The sequence below is a fragment of the Ursus americanus genome, chromosome 11 (genome assembly GCF_024610735.1).
Source record: "Ursus americanus isolate L20-20 chromosome 11, mUrsAme1.1.p, whole genome shotgun sequence".
NCBI classification, from domain to species: Eukaryota; Metazoa; Chordata; class Mammalia; order Carnivora; family Ursidae; genus Ursus; species Ursus americanus.
Genome location: NC_142137.1, coordinates 48,128,937 through 48,146,917, shown reverse-complemented (window position 1 = coordinate 48,146,917; position 17,981 = coordinate 48,128,937).

The following is a 17,981-nucleotide window of genomic DNA, read 5'->3' as shown; positions in this document are numbered from 1 at the left end:
AGGTACATAGCATCCCACGGCAGTGACAAGAGTGCTTGCTCCTGGGAGAGCCTCGTGGAACAGGATTCTTTGTACCGATCCCTTCAGGGACTTCCTTCTGTGTGTCTGTGTCCTGGCTTTGATGCCCTTTCCGTCTAAGAGCTCCCATCTGTGACTCTCTTCTAAGGCCTGTCTGCAGCTGGGGGAGATGCTTGGCTTTCCCATATCACCTGCAAGCAAGTGCAGGGAGGCAGAAGCCTCTGGAATTGATGCTTCTCGGGGTAACATTTAGCCAGTGACCAGCTGGGTGGGAGTTTGAAAGTGCTGTAAACTTGTCGTGTGTCTGGACAAACTCCGAGCACCATTCCCGTCCCCAGGGCTTCCAGAAGTATCAGGCTGAAACTGGAATCTCCTGAAATCACACTTCCATGTGGGTTCTTGCTCCCTTCCTGTCCTGCTCCCCACTGTTCCTGTTCTCCTGAGAGCACTTTCATTATAAATGACTTGAACAGTCTCTTTGCAGGCGTTGCTCCTGGAAAACTGGGCCGCGCCAGCCCTGACTCCTGCAGCTCAGTGAGCGTCTCTCCCTGAGATTTTCCCACCTGGAGCTGGGAAGTCGAAAGCTTGCCCGGAAGAGTCTGCAGGTGCTGTGGGCTGGAGAGGATGCAGCTGACCCACAGAAAGCCGCTCAGACAACCTGAAGTGGTGTCTTCCTGCCTCCAGCTGGCCCCGGGGCATCTCAGGACAAACCCCTCCCCTGCCCCGCACAAGGTGTGGTTGAGATAGAAAATGTGGGTTCCTTGGGGCGCCTGGGTGGCACAGCGGTTGAGCGTCTGCCTTCGGCTCAGGGCGTGATCCTGGCGTCATGGGATCGAGCCCCACATCAGGCTCCTCCGCTATGAGCCTGCTTCTTCCTCTCCCATTCCCCCTGCTTGTGTTCCCTCTCTCGCTGGCTATCTCTATCTCTGTCGAATAAATAAATAAAATCTTAAAAAAAAAAAAAAAAAGAAAATGTGGGTTCCAATCGCTAAATTCAGTCCCTGTCATTTGCATCCAAAAGCTTCCCAAATAATATTGCGAAGATAGGAGTGCTCGCAAACGCTGAAGACCCTCTTCACGGAGAACAGCACAGTTACCCAAAACTTTGTACACGATCTCAGGGGTTCACATTCATGGGTTCTCTATGGTGCAGCCCCAGCTACACCCAGCATCGCATATACACTTCTGATTTGATGTGGATTAAACGCTCTTACTCTTCCTGGCAGGAGTGCTCGCCTTGCTGGGTCATCTCTGGGTAATTTTGGAGAAAAACAGTAACTAGGATCTTTGTTTTGTATTTTTTCCACCAGATAAACACAGTTACCAATATAGAAATCACAGCTGATCAAGTCAATAAATAAGGAAGTAAAAAAAAAAAAAAGTGCATGTGCCAAGCAGAGTGCATATTCAATGCTGTGCAAATGTCCCCATGAACGGAAAGTTTGTGAAAACAAGTGGACAGGACAGGGAGAGATGCTGTCATTGAACTATCATCTTACATTGAGAAATACCTCAGTGATGGCAGTATTTCCTTGATTAGGGAAAAATGTCTCTACTGTTGCAAGATCGATAGAATCATGCCTTAGCTTCCACAACTCATCTACTCGATTTTATGTATTTTTCGCCAGTTCTCTTCTGACTAAATGTGTGTCCAAATGAGAAAAAAAAAAAAAAAGAAAAGAAAACCCTTTCTCTCAGGACAGCTGGAAGAGCTCCTGTCTTCTCGCTGCCCTGCACCCCACACTACACCCAGGACATCAGATCCTACATTCACGCCGCCATACGGATGGTAGCACCACGCACAGGGCCCACATTCATCGTTTCCGTCCTACACCTGTGCTCGGATAGGCCACCTTTCTCTGAGCCCTCTGACCGCACCCCCACCCCCCATCAAGGTAGCCCTGTGTGCGTGGACCTCGGGCCAGCAGGAAGCAGGGCCTGTTGAGAGGCGCTCCTGGGACATTGCCTCGGCTTCCCTTCACCTCACAGCAAACACTCGAGAATTTCCTGGAACTGTTTTGCATCCATTCCTGGGCCCCATATGCAGACAGGGAGGCAGGGTTTCCATGGCGTTGGGCAGAAGAGGGTGCCAGGAGGGGCGAGAGAGATCTCCCCGACTGGCAGGCTCCTCACTCCAAGATGGCAGTATGTTCCACAGTTGTAGCCGGCTGTCCCTTCAGGGAGTTTTTGGGGGCCTGGGAAGTTTTACCTCCCTCTGATTGTGTTATCTTCTGCTTTATGAAAAGCTGTCTTTATAAAATGTGAACATATTTACATGTCCCTTGATTTTATGAAATAGAGGAGGAGAGAAAGAAAGAAAAGAAAAGAAAAGAAAAGAAAAGAAAAGAAAAGAAAAGAAAAGAAAAGAAAAGAAAAGAAAAAAGAAAGCCCCTACATTTGATAATGGTATTTGTCAGTGTCTTTCTATTAATCATATCATCTTCTCATTTTGACAGGCACATGTTAAACTTGAATGCTGCCTCCATCTCTGCCTTAACTGAAACTTGATTTTGCCTGATGACAGTTTTCCTTCTAGCCAGTTCTCAAGAATAGATGGCTCATATCCCCCTCACTTCTTTAAAACGTCACACCTTCAAGCTGCATAGTCTCATGCAACTGCAGAGCACGTTACCACAATCAGAGCAACTTCAAAACAACACCCATTGATTAGCTCACAGTTATGCAGCCAGTAGTTCCAGGAGGGCCTTCTCTGCTTAGGGCCTGGCAGGCTGAAGTCAGGGTGGTGGCTGGACTGAACTCTGATCTGGAGGGTCTGGAGAGGAATCTGCTTCCAAGCTCACCTCGGCTGTGGGCAGAATTCAGATCCTTATCATTGGTTAGAATGGACGTCCTCATTTCCTTGCTGGCTGTCAGATGGGGACAATTCTCAGCTTCTAGAAGCTTCTCTCTGCTCCTTCTGTGAGGCCCCCTTATGTCTTCAAAGCCAACAATGGATCTGAATCCCCCACACACTTCGAATCTCTCTCACTCCCTCTTCTGCTACATTCTGGAGAAATTTCTCTGCTTTTATTTTTATTTATTTGTGTATTTACTTCCTTGCTTACTTATTTTAAGTAGGCTTCCCATCCAGCGTGGAGCCCAATGTGGGACTTGGACTCATGACCTGAGATCAAGACCTGAGCTTAGATCAAGAGTCGAACATTCAACTGACGGAGCCCCCCAGGTGCCCCATCTGCTTTTAAATAAAGGATTTACCTACCTGGGTCAAGCCCACAATTGAATATTTATTAAGACTGACTGATTTTGTGGGCACCTGGGTGGCTCTGTTGGTGAAGCGTCTGCCTTCAGCTCAGGTCCTGCTCCTGGAGTCCTGGGATCGAGCCCCGCATTGGGTTCCCTGCTTAGTGGGGAGTCTGTTTCTCCCTCTGCTCCTCACACTGCTCGTGTTCTCTCTCGCTCTTTCTCAAATAAATAAATAAAATCTTTAATAAAAATTAAAAAAGACTGATTTGGGACTTCCGTTACATCTGTAAAATCCTTTCATGGCAGCACCTAGATCAGCGATTGATTCAATAACTAGGGCACAGGACTCTTGGGGGTGGGGAGCACCTTTAGAGTTCTGCCTACCATGACTACCAGCTCAGAAGCACTTTAGTCCCCTTTGGGGGTCTTGGATTCATGTGGAAGCCTCCACCTTCCAGAGCTGATATGCATATTTTCTCCTAGGGCAGCTTCAGTTTCTGGAGTTGTTTGCTGCTTACTGTGTGGCTTTTGTCTGCTGCTTCGTCATTGTCTCCTGCAGCTTGAGGGGGGAGCACGGAGATTCCTCCCACTTTTTTGTGAGGCTAAAAAATTATTTTAAAAGTAAGCTTTAAACTACATGTAAAATCTAGTTATGTTGTAATAGGAGGACATTTTAGAGTATATACTCCCCTATAATAATGACTTCAATGTCCGCTGATTCTTGTGATGTGCGTGGGTATTTGCCAATGGCACATCATGGTTACGAAGCAATCAGAAAAGGCATCAACCATGAATGTCCAGGGCAGCAAAATAGCAGCCCCGCTATGCTCCAATATCTAGAAGGTACTTTATAATGTGCTAAGGGAGACACGAAGATGAATACCAAAACAAGACGTAACCAAAAAAAAAATCTAGTGAGGAGGTTGAGCTATGTATATAATGTAACATGGAGAAATGTACAGCTGTCAAAAGAGAGATAAAAATAAAATGTTTCGTGTGGTCAGAGGGGAGAAATCTGATTTCCAGCTAAAGGAATCTAGAAGATTCCAAGGGAATACAGCTCATGAGGTAAGCCCTTGGAGACCAAATATCCCGGGCCTTTCACAATTCCACCTAGAGAGAAGCCATTTATCAAGATCCTGTTGGACAGGATCTCATTTATCAAGATCCTGTTGGAGGATCTCACCTCCACACGTGCCCGTTAATGAGCTCAGAAACTGTAGAAGATGCTTTCCTGTCAAATGTAGGAGTAACAGTTCTTCTGAGCGAGATCTAATTTTGATTATTTAAGGATAAACCATGAGACCAAGACATCAATTTTATGACATCAAGAGACTCAGAGACTCACCAAGGGGTTATCTATTGCTATTTTATTCTCCACCCAAAATAAGGTCATAAAATATTCAGATATCATTGTATTTGTTTTTCACAGCTCACAGGATATCTTTGTTTCTGGTCTCTCACCTTCTATTTTTTTCTTAAAGGTTTTATTTATTAGAGAGAGAGAGCACGCAAGCAGGCAGAGGGGCGGAGGGAGAGGGAGAAAGAGAAGCAGGCTCCCCGCTGAGCTGGGAGCTGGATTTGGGGCTCGATCCCAGGACCCTGAGATCATAACCTGAGCCAAAGGCAGACGCTCAACCAACTGAGTCCCCCAGGTGCCCACCTCTCACCTTTTGATGGGCAATCCGGAAACAGAGGATTTGGTCCACAACTGCACATTGACCTTAAAGGGGAAGTTGTACAGACACTTTTAGTAGCATCTTCCAGAGTAAAAGTGATCCAGGTGCTAATTGTTTTGATAGACTGTTTGCAAACATGGCTATCATGATTCTGCTCCCTTTGCAGTGTGACTATGTAGTTCTTCCCATCAGGAGGTGGGGTCTATTTCCCTTCCCTTGACTCTAGGCTGAGCTTGTAAGTTGCTTTGACTAATAGAATGCAAAAGAGGTGACGTCATGCCTATTCTGAGCTGGGACCTCCAGAGACGGTGCCCACCTGCCTGCCCTTTTGGAACTCTGCTGAGCCCCCATGTGAACAAACTCAGCACCCTGTGGGGCCAAATCCAGGAGCAGAGCTGGATTTCAGGTGCTTGAGGAAACCCAGCTGAGATCAGCAGAAGTGTAGGTTCAAATAACTAGTGGCTGTTATTTTAAGACACTAAGTTTTGTGTTGCTTTGCTGTACTCTCCGAGTCCCATTCTCTTCTGAGGCAGGTTAGAAGGGCAACCTCTCTGATCTTTAGTAGCAGCATTCAACAGTGACCTGGGACAAGGATTTCTCACAGGAATTTTGCAAGCATGACATATTTAATTTGTTTCAGTAATGTGCAAATTATCTTCCTGTGGTGGGTACGTACAGAGTTTGTGTAATTTACTTAAGAACTGCTGTTAAAGGTCACAAAATTTTGTTTCCTTCTTTTTCTTTCCAAGAGTGAAAAAAACCCCCATTAAATGTGTGATGAGTTTCAGATGCTTCAGCAGAAAAACGGGGAGTTGAATGGAGAGTCTCTTGGACCTCCAACCTTTTTTTCTTTTAAAGATTTATTTATTTATTTGAGAGAGCGAGCAAGCAGGCGGAGGGTTCAGAGGGAGAGAGAGAATTCTCAAGCAGACTCCCCACTGACCACGGAGCCCACCGCAGAGCTCGATCCCAGGACCCCGAGATCATGACCTGAGCCGAAACCAGGAGTTGGCCACCCAACTGACTGAGCCACCCAGGCGCCCCTGGACCTCCAACCTTTCAAAATGCTTCAGTGGTGCTGTTCACATAGCATTGGCCAAATTTTGAGGGGCTGGTCTGAAACATCAGAATAACATGTTCTTTTTAATTCTTATGGTTGATTTCTTTTTATAAATAACATTTATAAGGTACTTTATCCTTTACAGAGCAGTTAATTCTTTACAGCACATTTGAACCTTATAACTTGAAGATGTACAAATCCTCACCACCACCGCCGACCCATTTTATACTTGAGAAAACTAAGGCTCAGAGAGATTAAATAACTTGGCCCTAATGGAAGGCGTGGTATGTTCCTATTATCATCTGACACCAAAAGCTATGCTTTTATCCATGTATTAATAAATGATTAGTGGTTTGGAATTTGCTAGTATGTTAGATGTAAGGTGTTCAAATTGTTAACCCCTTTTTTTCTCCTATGACATCTATGTCTTTAATTTGGAAAATATTGAGTAAGGAAATAATTAACTATCAATAAGTCATTTAATAAAAAAAAATACAGCCTTCTTTGCATGCTCAGCTTTCAAGTGTTTATAATCTACTACTAACCTCACTGCTGATATTGGTATATTCCCCCAAACATTTTTTTGTGAGTATTTAAACATCCAGAAAAGTTGAAAGAATTTTAAAGTAATACCCATACCCTTGGATTCTATAATTAATATTTTATAATACTTTCTCTATCATATCCTTCTACCTATTCCTATCCATCCACAAATCAATCCCTCTGTCTTTACTTTTAACCAGACAGTTTGGTAGCCCAGAGTAAAACACAGTTAAGAATATTGCTTTGTGAGCAAAGTTTGTCACTTCACCTTGGCACCAGGGTCTGCAGACAAAACCACTGATGATCTGAAAGTCAACTTCAAAGGAAGGATGCCAATAAAAGCGCCAACTGCAATCAGTTTCAAAATGACTCACGTAGTCTGAATGGAGGCATTGCTTGCCTGCTGATAGGAAGGGTTGGCAAGAATGCAACTCCTGCCTGCTGGCCCAGAGAATGTTCCCTTACTGCAGATCTAATTCTGAGTCATGTTTTGGGGTGGTCTGTCTTTCTTTTTTCTTTCTTTCTTTCTTTCTTTCTTTCTTTCTTTCTTTCTTTCTTTCTTTCTTTCTTTTCTTTCTTTCTTTCTTTTCTTTCTCTCATTCCTTTATTTCTATCTTCCTCCTGAGATTTCCGTCTCAATAGTGATATAAACAAAAATAGAAGACATGGAAAGGAATCATGGAATCATGGAATGTAAAAGGGACAGGAGACGAGAGCACCTTGCAACTCTGCCCAAGGGCCCAGATGTCCAAGATGAAGGGTAAAGCCCCCTGAGCAAAGAAAACTAAAAAGCATGTACAGTGATGGAGAGAAGAGACAAAGCAAGCCCAGAAGAGTGACACAACGAGGTGTTAGGAGGAAGAGCAGTCAGTAGGTGCTTTGGGGCCGGGAAAAGAGGCCCTGGATATACTCGTCCATTGTGTTAACACTGTAATGCCCACATAGCTGATAACTGATTTTCTGTCTCTGGAACATGCTACTTCATGCCTTATTCCACTCACTTGATACAAGTATCAAATCAAAGGAAAATTCCAGTCTTACAAATGGATTTGAAATTTATGGCATAGGGAACCCCACAAATTCCAACGTATGCTGCTAGTTTTCTGTAAATTGGGTGGGGGAAATTCTATGGCTGCTTGACTGGCTGCTGGGAGTTTCTCCAGTAAGTAAAACCCCAGTGACTCTTCCTCTCATTGCTAAAACCACAACCACTCTGTTTGGGGATTAGCAGATGTTTACACACTACCCAGAGAGCACTCAGAGGGGAGCATGGAGAGGAATGGAAAAAGGGAATTTTGGAGGAATTTAAGCAACTGTCTTGATGAACGAAGAGTAAGGAAAAATTCTTCTGCACCTAAGTATTATTCGTGTAGTACATTATTTTTTTTTAAGGAAAACTTCACCGCCAATGTGGGGCTGAAACTCAAAACCCTGAGATTAAGAGTCGCATTCTCCACTGACTGAGCCAGCCGGGTGCCTCAGAGTAGTACATTATTCATGGATTTCCTTATGGACAAGATTATTTGGATTTGGGTTTGAAAAATGAGGGTCTCTGATAATAGTCTGTAGAAAAGGATTAGAAAGTGATGCCCAGGATGAAAGCCATCATGTCAACCTAACTGGTTCTGGAGATCAAATAAGGCTATAACCATTGCCAGAGAAGCGGACAGAGGCTGGATGGAACACATGTCCTGGGAAACACTGGACAACCAGAGTGGCTAGAAGAGAACAGCAACTGAGCCATGGGAATGGAAGATGACTTGGAGTCGCAACTGGGCCATCACAGCTGCTCTGACATCCCAGACGACTGTCTTGCTCTCCACAAGGCCTGAGTCTGAATGTGTCGTTTGTCTTTGAGGTCTTGGGCAGCTCAGATAACTGAAAATGGAGACCTTCTCTCATTTGAAGATGTCCCGGCATTCCAAAAGCTATATGTATGTGAGAGGAGCGGAGGAACGAACTACATCACCTTCGATCACGCCTCTGTGTCTTTCCTCTTACTAAGTATTAGGAGCTTAACTATATTAGGGGCGATGTAATTGTTAGTTGATGAAATAAGCCTATGTTTATGTGGTTGCTATGGACCAAATTGGGTCCCCTCAAATTTCCTATGTTGAAATCCTAATCCCCAATGTGACTGTATTTGGAGACAGGGATTTTAGGAGGTAATTGAGGTTAAATGAGGTCATAAGGATGGGGTCCTGATCTGATAGGATTGGCAGACTTATGAGAAGAGGAAGAGGAGGATGAGTCAGTCTCTTGCTCTCTTCACATGTGCACACCACACCAAGACCACGTAAGGACGCAGTGAGAAGGTGGCCATTTACGAGCCAGGAGGAGAATGTTCATCAGAACCTGACCGCGGTAACACCCTGATCTCAGACCTCTAGTCTCCAGATTGTGAGAAAATAAATTTCTGTTAAGCCACCCGGTCTGTGGTATTTTGTGATGGCAGCCCAAGCTGACTAACAGAGGTGGTAATAAGACCAAAGTAGGATCACGGTTCTGACTTCTGGTCAAACACATGTTTGGCTCTTCTTTTTATCTATCAACCAGCTTTCTTTCACTCCCATTCTCTCCCTCCCTCCCTCCCTCCTTCCCTCTCCCTCTCTCCCTCTATGTATTTTCCCAAATGAGTATTCTGTCCTTAGACTCCAGCTGACCTAGTGATGATAAAACTCAGCAACATGAGATTTAAAAGGGGCTTCTCAGAGGGCCAGGAACCATTTGGCCCGGGGAATTCAATGTTCTGCAACAGTATTCCATCTTTTTCTTTTGTGATATTTATATTCACCCTTGAAGGGTTCTTTTCTTTTTTTCTTTTCTTTCTTTTTTTTTTGAGGCTTTTTTTTTCTCACCTATTTCACCTATCCCCTCACCCACCTCCCCTCTGGTAACCATCAGTTTGTCCTCTACAGCTAATAGTCAGCTTTTCTGTTTGTTTTTTCTTTGTTTTGCTTTTTAAATTCCACATATGAGTGAAATCATATCATATTTGTCTTTCTCTGACTAATTTTGCTTAGCATTATACTCTCTAGATCCCTCCATGTTGTTGCAAATGGTGAGATTTCATTCTTTTCATGGCCAAGTAACATTCCATTGTGTGTATAGACCACATCTTCAGCCATTCATTTGTCGCTGGACACTTGAGTTGCTTCTGTAATTTGGCTATTGAAAATAGGGCTGCATATATCTTTTCGAATTAGTGTTTTTATATTTTTTTGTCACCCTTGAAGTTTTGTGTTTTTCCCTAGAGCATAAATCCCATGAGGACAGAAGCTGTTTGTCTTGTTCACTGCCATATCCCTAGCTTCTAGCATCAAGAAGTCACTAGCCTTTTCCTTCTGCCACAGTTCTCTCATTTCTGTTCAACACACATTCATGAAAGCCTTACTCTGAGCGAGGCACTGTGCCCATGGAAGATACTAATAGAACAGTGGTTCTCACAGTGTGTCTCCTGAGCCAGCATTGTTAACATCACCTGGGACCTTGTTAGAAATGCAAATTCTCAAGCCCTACCCCAGGCCTACAGAATCAGAAACTCTGGGGGTGGCCCCCATAGTCTGTGACGTCGCAAAGCCCTTCAGGTGACTGATTCAGGCTTAGGTTTGCAGGAGTGGTTATCCCCATCATTCATTACAACTGCCCACATTCTTCTGTCTAGGTAGAAGGTGTCCATAACACCCAGCACCTAGGTATTGCCAAAAGCTCTTCATAGCTCAGTGGTGCTCAAGCCTGATGGGGTGCGTCCACCATACCCCGAGAGTCTGCTTCAACTGGCTCTGTGCGTGGCCTAGGCATCAATGTTGTAAAAGCTCTCCAGGTGATTCTAATATGTAGCCAAAGCTGAGAACCAGTAAAATAGTTGGACGTCTACGAAGGGAATGGGGACTTGAAACTGAGCATCCTGAAGGAGGCTGAAGTATTAGGTTGAGTCACATGAAATTGCCATATTTGTAGGTCAAAATTTGTCAAATGTTGACAGTTGTATATGGTTTAACCTGCTAGAGGTTCTCAATTCCCAAACAAAAGCAGTCATGGCATGTAGCCAACAAAAGAACCCAGGAAATGGAGAAATCAGAAAGTCAGTCTAACTGAGGCAGAACCCATTATCTTCACCACTAATAATAGAACTGCTACTGTGATTTTCTTTTCTTTTTTTTAAAGATTTATTTATTATTTGAGAGAGAGAGAGAGAGCGTGTGGCGGCGGGGGGCGGGAGATGGGTAGGGAAAATCTCAAGCAGACTCCCAGCTGAGCCCAGAGCCCGATGTGGGGCTCAGCTTCACAGGCCTGAGCTCATGGCCTGAGCTGAAATCAAGAGTTGGACACTTAACTGACTGAGCCACCCAGGTGCCCTGCTACTGAGATTTTCAATTACTTTTCCTCAAGGACTAGGGTCATACACTTTTCCTATAAAGGGCCTGATAATAAATACTTTAGACTTTGCAGGCCATGTGGTCTCCCTTGCAACTACTCAACTCTGCTACTGTAGTGGGAAACCAGCCACAGACAATGGTTAATGGAAGAGTGTGGCTGTGTTCCAATAAAAGCATATTTACTAAACTAGGCAGTGGGCCAGATTTGGCCAGGGGTCATAATTTGCCAACCCAAGTTCTATGATATGGATTTTTCATACAAGTGCTAGAGTAGATTTAAGATTTTTGCATGACGAAACAGCTGGTTAGTTGATTCTAGTAAAGTTATACAAATTAGCTATTAAACACACAGAGAGAGCTTCCATATATCAAGTCGTTTTTAGGTGACACAACAGAGTATTGTTGATTTCTTTGGAATAGAAGAACTCCCATTTAAGAAGCAATTTTAAGGCTTGGGAACAGAGATGGGAGGAGCCCCAAAGTATAGAAACTCCTTTTCTCTTCTTATGCAATTAGTGATTAGCAAATGTTATTGTATCATTTGCTAAGGCTACCATATCAAAGTGCCATAGAGTGGTGTCTTAACCAACAGCAATTTATTTTCTCAAATTGGTAGTCTGGAAGTCTGAGATCCAGGTGTTGGCAGCGTTGATTTCTTCAAAGACCTCTCTCCTTGATGTGGAGGTGGCCGTCTTCTTCTGTGTCTATATCTTCATCTCTTCTTATAAGGACATTGATTAGATATATGACCTCATTTTACTTTAGTTACCCCTATTTAAAGGTCTTTATTCCATATGCAGTCACATTGTGAAGTGCTGAGGGTTAGGGCTTCAACATAGGAATGTAAGGGGAGGCATAATTCAGCCAGCAGTTATCAAATGCATTACTTTCATGAACAATACACCTGTCAAGTAAATCCTCTAAAACCACTGTCATTTCTCATGCTCAGCATCTTACAACTTCACCTACTCGAAGATGGGTAGAGCAGGAAGGAGTCTATAGCTGAGCTTATCCATATTCATTTTATAGCTAAGCCAACACAGACAGAGAGATGCAGTGTTTGACCATTTTCACAGGTAGGTCATGAGACCATGCAGGGATGCTAACTCACATTCTTTCAAGGATTTTCCAACTACGTAGTATGCGCCTTCTATACGTTGGGCATGGAATTAGACACTGAAGATAAAAGGGGACTCCCACCCTGGAGTGGTTTAGACACGCTTTAACCCAGGAGCCACAGTTAAGCACGTGGTTCTGATGTGCCTGCAAAAAGTGGACATAATTTGTGGGGGCTGAAAACCTGTGGATTTTGTTACTAAAAATTCATAACTAAAAAGTTAGGGAGGCTTTTTTTTTTTTTTTTTAACACTCTGTGCCCAACATGGGGCTTGAACTCACCATCCATGAGATACGGAGTCAATGCTCCCCTGACTGAGGCAGCCAGGTGTCCCTAAAAAGTTAGGGAGTCTTTTCAGAAATTTCTGTTTGTAAGTTCCAAGCTCTTCCTTTATTTTATGGTGTCATCAAGTATAAGGCTCTATGGGCTTAATACAATTTTCAAAGTAAGAAAAATCAGGCTATGTTAAAGACTTACCTGATGTCAGATATGATAAAACATGAAAAAGGACCTTTAGTCTCAAACACATATGGCTAATAAAATAGCAAATCTGAAACAGACCATTTTCTTACTACTTTGGGGCGATATCCAAGACAATATTGCTCCACCAGTAATTTGAAAATTCTATTATCTATCTATCTATCTGTCATCTACCAGATTTATAGAATTTTGAATTCAGCATTGCATTGAAAGTACTCAATAAATATTTGTAGAATAAATAATTTAGGTTCTTGGCCAAAAATCTTTCACCTGTTGTTTCCCATTCTCTTTGACTTGTATATTTGTGCTCCTTACTTCCCCCTTTATTGTCATTTGGTGGAATTTCCTGATGGAGTGGCATTAATTTATGTCTTCTGTTCATGCCATCTAACCAGGATTCATGTTTTTAATGTCTTCTCATTTTGGCAGATTCGCAAATGGGGAAGGAAATGCATTTGGTACGGTCCAAGTAAAGCCATGTGGCCGCTGAGTACCACCCCAGGGTGCTTCAGGCTGTCCACTTGGTTAGGGTTCACTGCTGGCCCTGACTTGGAAACTAACCATGGAAGGGAAGGCAGGGAGTCTGCCCATAATTGGGTATTTGGGATCACTGCATTATAGGTGAATGGATTTGCATTCTTTAGAAAAGTGAGTAAGTGAAAACAAATCCTAGCTCTGTCTTTTAACATCTGCCCCCAAACACAGGCTAAGGATAATTTGTTAACTTATAAGTTCATTTCGAGGATACTTTCCAGCAGGAAAATCTCACAATTCTATCCTCAGTAGTCCAGTGTCTTTGGGTTACTGACGCTTTCTTTGAATTTTATTTGTCTTTGATCTGACAACCTTTGTGTGCTTTGTAACTAAATACAGGATTAAATACTTCCTCCATTTAAATAGAACTCCCAAAGCACAGAGGTGTAAAGTGACTTGAACAAGCCTTTGGCAAGTTGATTAGAGACTGGTTTACAACAAGGGACTTCTGGATGGAAATGATGTTTTTGTATTTTGTTTATGAGCTAAACTTCTTGAGCTATAAATTCCCTTTTGATAGATTGTGTGCAATAGAGCCATATTATTAAAGAGATTTGGACATACTGTAAAATGATCCTTCACTACATATTGCAAAAATCAAACAAAAGATGGATCTGATAGCCAAGTTTAGCCTTAATGACCAATATCTGAAATATAATGATTCTCTGGATTTGAGAAACTCTATGGTTATGGGCTTAATATTTTTCTAATATTCTATAGATCAATGGACATTTTAATGAAGAATTATGGGCTCCACAGGAATTGAAATCTATGGGGACTGTAATAAGGAAAGCCCACAAGGTTTGGGGGAATCAAAGGTTTTTTCCTAAGGTAAGGTTTCTGGTGTGGTCCCCCCAGATCACCTGCATTGGAATCACCAGGAAGCTTGTGAAAACATTCCTAGATCAACACCTGACTTGCGAATCAGAATCCCTGAGAATGAGGCCAAAAATATCCATTTTAAACAAGTTCCCAGTATGTTTCTGATGCCCAAGAAAGTCTGAAAATCATTGGACTATCTGAATGTGTTCTAGATTAAAGAGTAAAATAAAATAAATATTTAAGCTGAGGACACCTTTAAGAACAAATATTGTCAGGATTCCTTAATGGGCAAGAATTATACCACATATTAAAAATTCAGTGGAAGATTTGGCTTTTGAAAATGACAAGGAAAGTTTTAGATAAATTATTGGTTATTGGTTGAAAATATACTGCTCTTAAAGGAGAAAAGTGTTATATGCAAACAAATTTTCCTGTACAAATTACTTTGTATACTATAAAATGTGAAAATAGCCTTTATGAACTTCAGAGCAAAAGGCATTTTTCAATAAGATTTTCTGGGACTAAAGCACATTCCTTTGAAATTAAGACACAGTAGGAAATGTACTGTGTAAAACCCAATTAACTAAGTATAAAATTCAGTTCCTGCAAGCATCTGGCTCTGCTAACCTGAGATTTCATTTTATGCTATCTATAAGAAAGGGGTTTGAACAGAATTACTTATATAAGCCAGGTATAAATTAATCATTTTATTTCCCTGCCTAAAGCAGGGAAATTCAACATTCAATGGTTCCCTATATCTTTAAGGACACAGTTCAAATTCTTTGAGGGAGGTTATAGGCTTCTCCTGCTGGCCCCATATCTTTCCTGGGCCCCTAGGTTTCCCTTTCATTTTCCCCTCACTTGGACCTCTCAGATATCACCATTCTTCTTTCCTCTTCCAGGACCTTTCCCTCCCTCTCCCTTCTTCCTTAACATATCATGAGCACTTAACACACATTGTGTCACTGCTAATAATATCACTACTGACAGTGGAGAAGTGTAGCACGTTTAAGGTGGTATATTCTCAAGGTAGAGTACTCAGGTCCCTCTGAGCAACAGGGTGTAAAGAAGGCTGCAAGGTAAAGGGAGAAATCAAGGATGACACCTAAATTTTTGGCTTGAGAAATGAAGAAAGGAGGGCTAATTGCTACAAGTGAGAATGACTACAAATGAGCAAAAATAGAGACATTGAGTGATTATGAGCTTCCTTTCATTCATACTAAATTTAAGAAGTTTATGTGGGGAAAATGCTAACATGGAAGAGGGTACAGGAGTCTGGAGTTCTGGAAGGAGATCAGGGCTAAAGATAAAGATGATACTTAAAGCAGGAGCAGTAATAAAGTCCCTTGGGAAGAATGATGGTGAGGAAGGAGAAAAGGGCCACTTGGAGGCCAAAAAGAGAGTATCAAACTGTGTTAAAAAGAAACAACAGGTCCAAAATGGAGTCACTTACGCTAAGTCCCATCAAGACTTAATAGTTAACCTCATAGCAGTGTACACCTCTCCCCAGAGTGGAACTTTAAACCGCTCAGTCTGGAATCTCTTGATCAGCACCAGTGAGGTCATCTGCATCATCTGCCTGAAGAGACCTCCCACCTCTCCCCCTAAGGGAAGATGACCTTGCCTGAAACAATTTTTGCTAATAACTTCCTTGTCCTGCCACCACCCCTGCCCCCGCCCATTCCTGCCTAGAAAAGCTATTTGGCACAACTCCTTGGAGCTCCCTTCTATTTGTTTGAAGAAAGTCAATTACTCCTTTAAATTTACTCAGTTGAATTTTTGGTATTTAACTAGAGGAAACCAGGAGAGTGGTGCCCTAAAGCCAAGAGGAGAAAGTGGTTCAAGAAAGTGGGAGCGTCAATTCTGTTGAAGGCTGGCAGTAGCTGAAGTAAAATGAGGCCTGTAAGCAAGAGCAAGATTTGGCAACATGGAGGCCGTCAGTGACGTTGACAAGGGCAAGGTTGGTGGAGTGGGGGCAATGAAAGTTCATGCAACGTGGACTGCTGGAGAAGGCAACATGAGGAAGTGGTGGCCATGACCATAGCAGATCCCGTAAGTAGTTTTGCTGAGAAGGGCAGATAAATGGGGCTGTACGATGGTGATATTACTGCTGGGAGATGTAGACCATATTAATGTGATAAGAACGAATCAGGAGAGAGGAAGACATTATGATATAGGAGAAAGATCCTATCTGCAGGATGAGGCCCTGGAGGGTACAAGGATACAAGCTTGCAGAGGCCAAACAGAAGGGCTGGCCCCTGATTGCCACTGGGAATGCTCGTGCATGGCAAGAGGAAATGCAAAGACTTCGGCCCGTGGGCCGGTCTACAGACGCTTTCGGTGTGGGGAGGTGAATGTTTCTATGTTCTCACTGATGTCCTGAGCAAGGACAGAGTATACCAGACAATATCCTCAAGTAGAATTGCCTCTGAGTGCCCTTCTGCAGTCGTCATGAATTAAAAGTAAGACAAGTCATTAATTTCGGGTGTTTTTCTCCAGGAAATTTCAGATGCTACCCTCATCCCGATGCCCCCTCCGCCTCTGACCCTGCCCCAGCCTCGCTTTATCTGTCGGTCCTGCTAGATGCCAGTTCTGTGGGAAAGCTGTGCTGTTCCTGTAAGTCTAGCTCTAGGGCTCTCTTGTTGTCTCTCTTACCCCGGATATGACTCTACTGTAATTATCCACTGACTCATATCTGTATCTGCCTCCAGAATGTAAGCTCCCATCCAGCAGGGATTTTCAGCTCTGCTGTTCTGAGCTCTAACCCCAATCTCAAAGGCAGCACTTAGCACAAAATAGGTGCTCATTGAATAAACATTGTCCATAAAGCAAATATCAACCTCTCCAATTTCCACATTAACGCTAAGAATATTTGCATTCAGTGTTAATTAAAAAGAATTATTGCTTATTTATTACCAAAATACTAAGTTTCCTCAAGATTTATAGTTCAGCTTCATCTTACCGTAGTTCCCGAAGGTACTATATATAATTATATAAAAAGCAATTTTATATTTAAAGAGGTTTGCATTTTACTAATTATTTTTTTTTAAGATTTTATTTTTAAGTAATTCCTACACCCAGCACAGGGCTTGAACTCAACCCCAAGATCAAGAATCTCACGCTCTCCCGACCGAGCCAGCCAGGTGCCCCTAAAAAGGGGTTTGCATTTTAGCTGACTTCCTTTCCACTCTGCTCTCTAAAAATGGCAAATAAAGGGAAAAAAATTATAATCGCGAAGGTTAGGGAAGAAAAACAAGCAACAAGGTTGTAAGTATTTTAAGTGTGGTGTAAAATACATACATCATATTTTATCTACTGGTTTCCTTTTTCACGTTAGAAACCAACAAGTTTGAAGGAAAATATGCCCCATATTTCCCACAAACATTTGTACAAGAAGGGGAAACTTATATTAAATAGTGACATCTTAGAATGGTTAGGAATTATATTTTGAGAAGATATAATTTCAATTTAAAGTCAGTTTGCATACAAAGAATAGATTTAACACCATCAGGGACATGGGTCTCGGTGGTATTCACTTCTCCACTGCTAAGTAATAGACACTTTTTTTTTTCTTCGATTGATCATAAGTCATTACGGCCACTTACCCAGTCAGTAGGCACTGCAACATTTTACAAAAATGCAAGAATCCATTTACTCTGTCACGTCATCTTCAAAATATCCCACAACCTTGAGATGGACCTTTATGTCCAATATAAGTAAAATACACTACAAGTAATGTGAAGCTTAGAGAGATTCAGTAAAACTTATATAAAGTCATAGAGCTGGTAAAGGGCAGAGTCTGAATTCAATGCAGGCCAGTTGGTTGTGCTCTAAGAGTGATAAAACAGGGGCAGCCCCTTATGATGTCTAAAGTCCCTTTCAGTTCTAATATTTTATAATTTCTAAAGACACAAAGAAATTTCTCCCTGCACTTCTTTCTCATCTTGAATTATTAATCCCATGATCAGCTGGGAGACAAATCAGAATCTTCTCGGCATCTCTCCTGTTCTCCCAAAGTGCACATGTGGACTAAAGCTTTACACACAGGAACCCAAAAGGACAACCTTTCCTTGGAGTAGTGAGAAATGCTGTTTAGATTCATTTTACTGCGTCGGTCTCTGCTAGAGAGAGAAGGATGGCTAAAA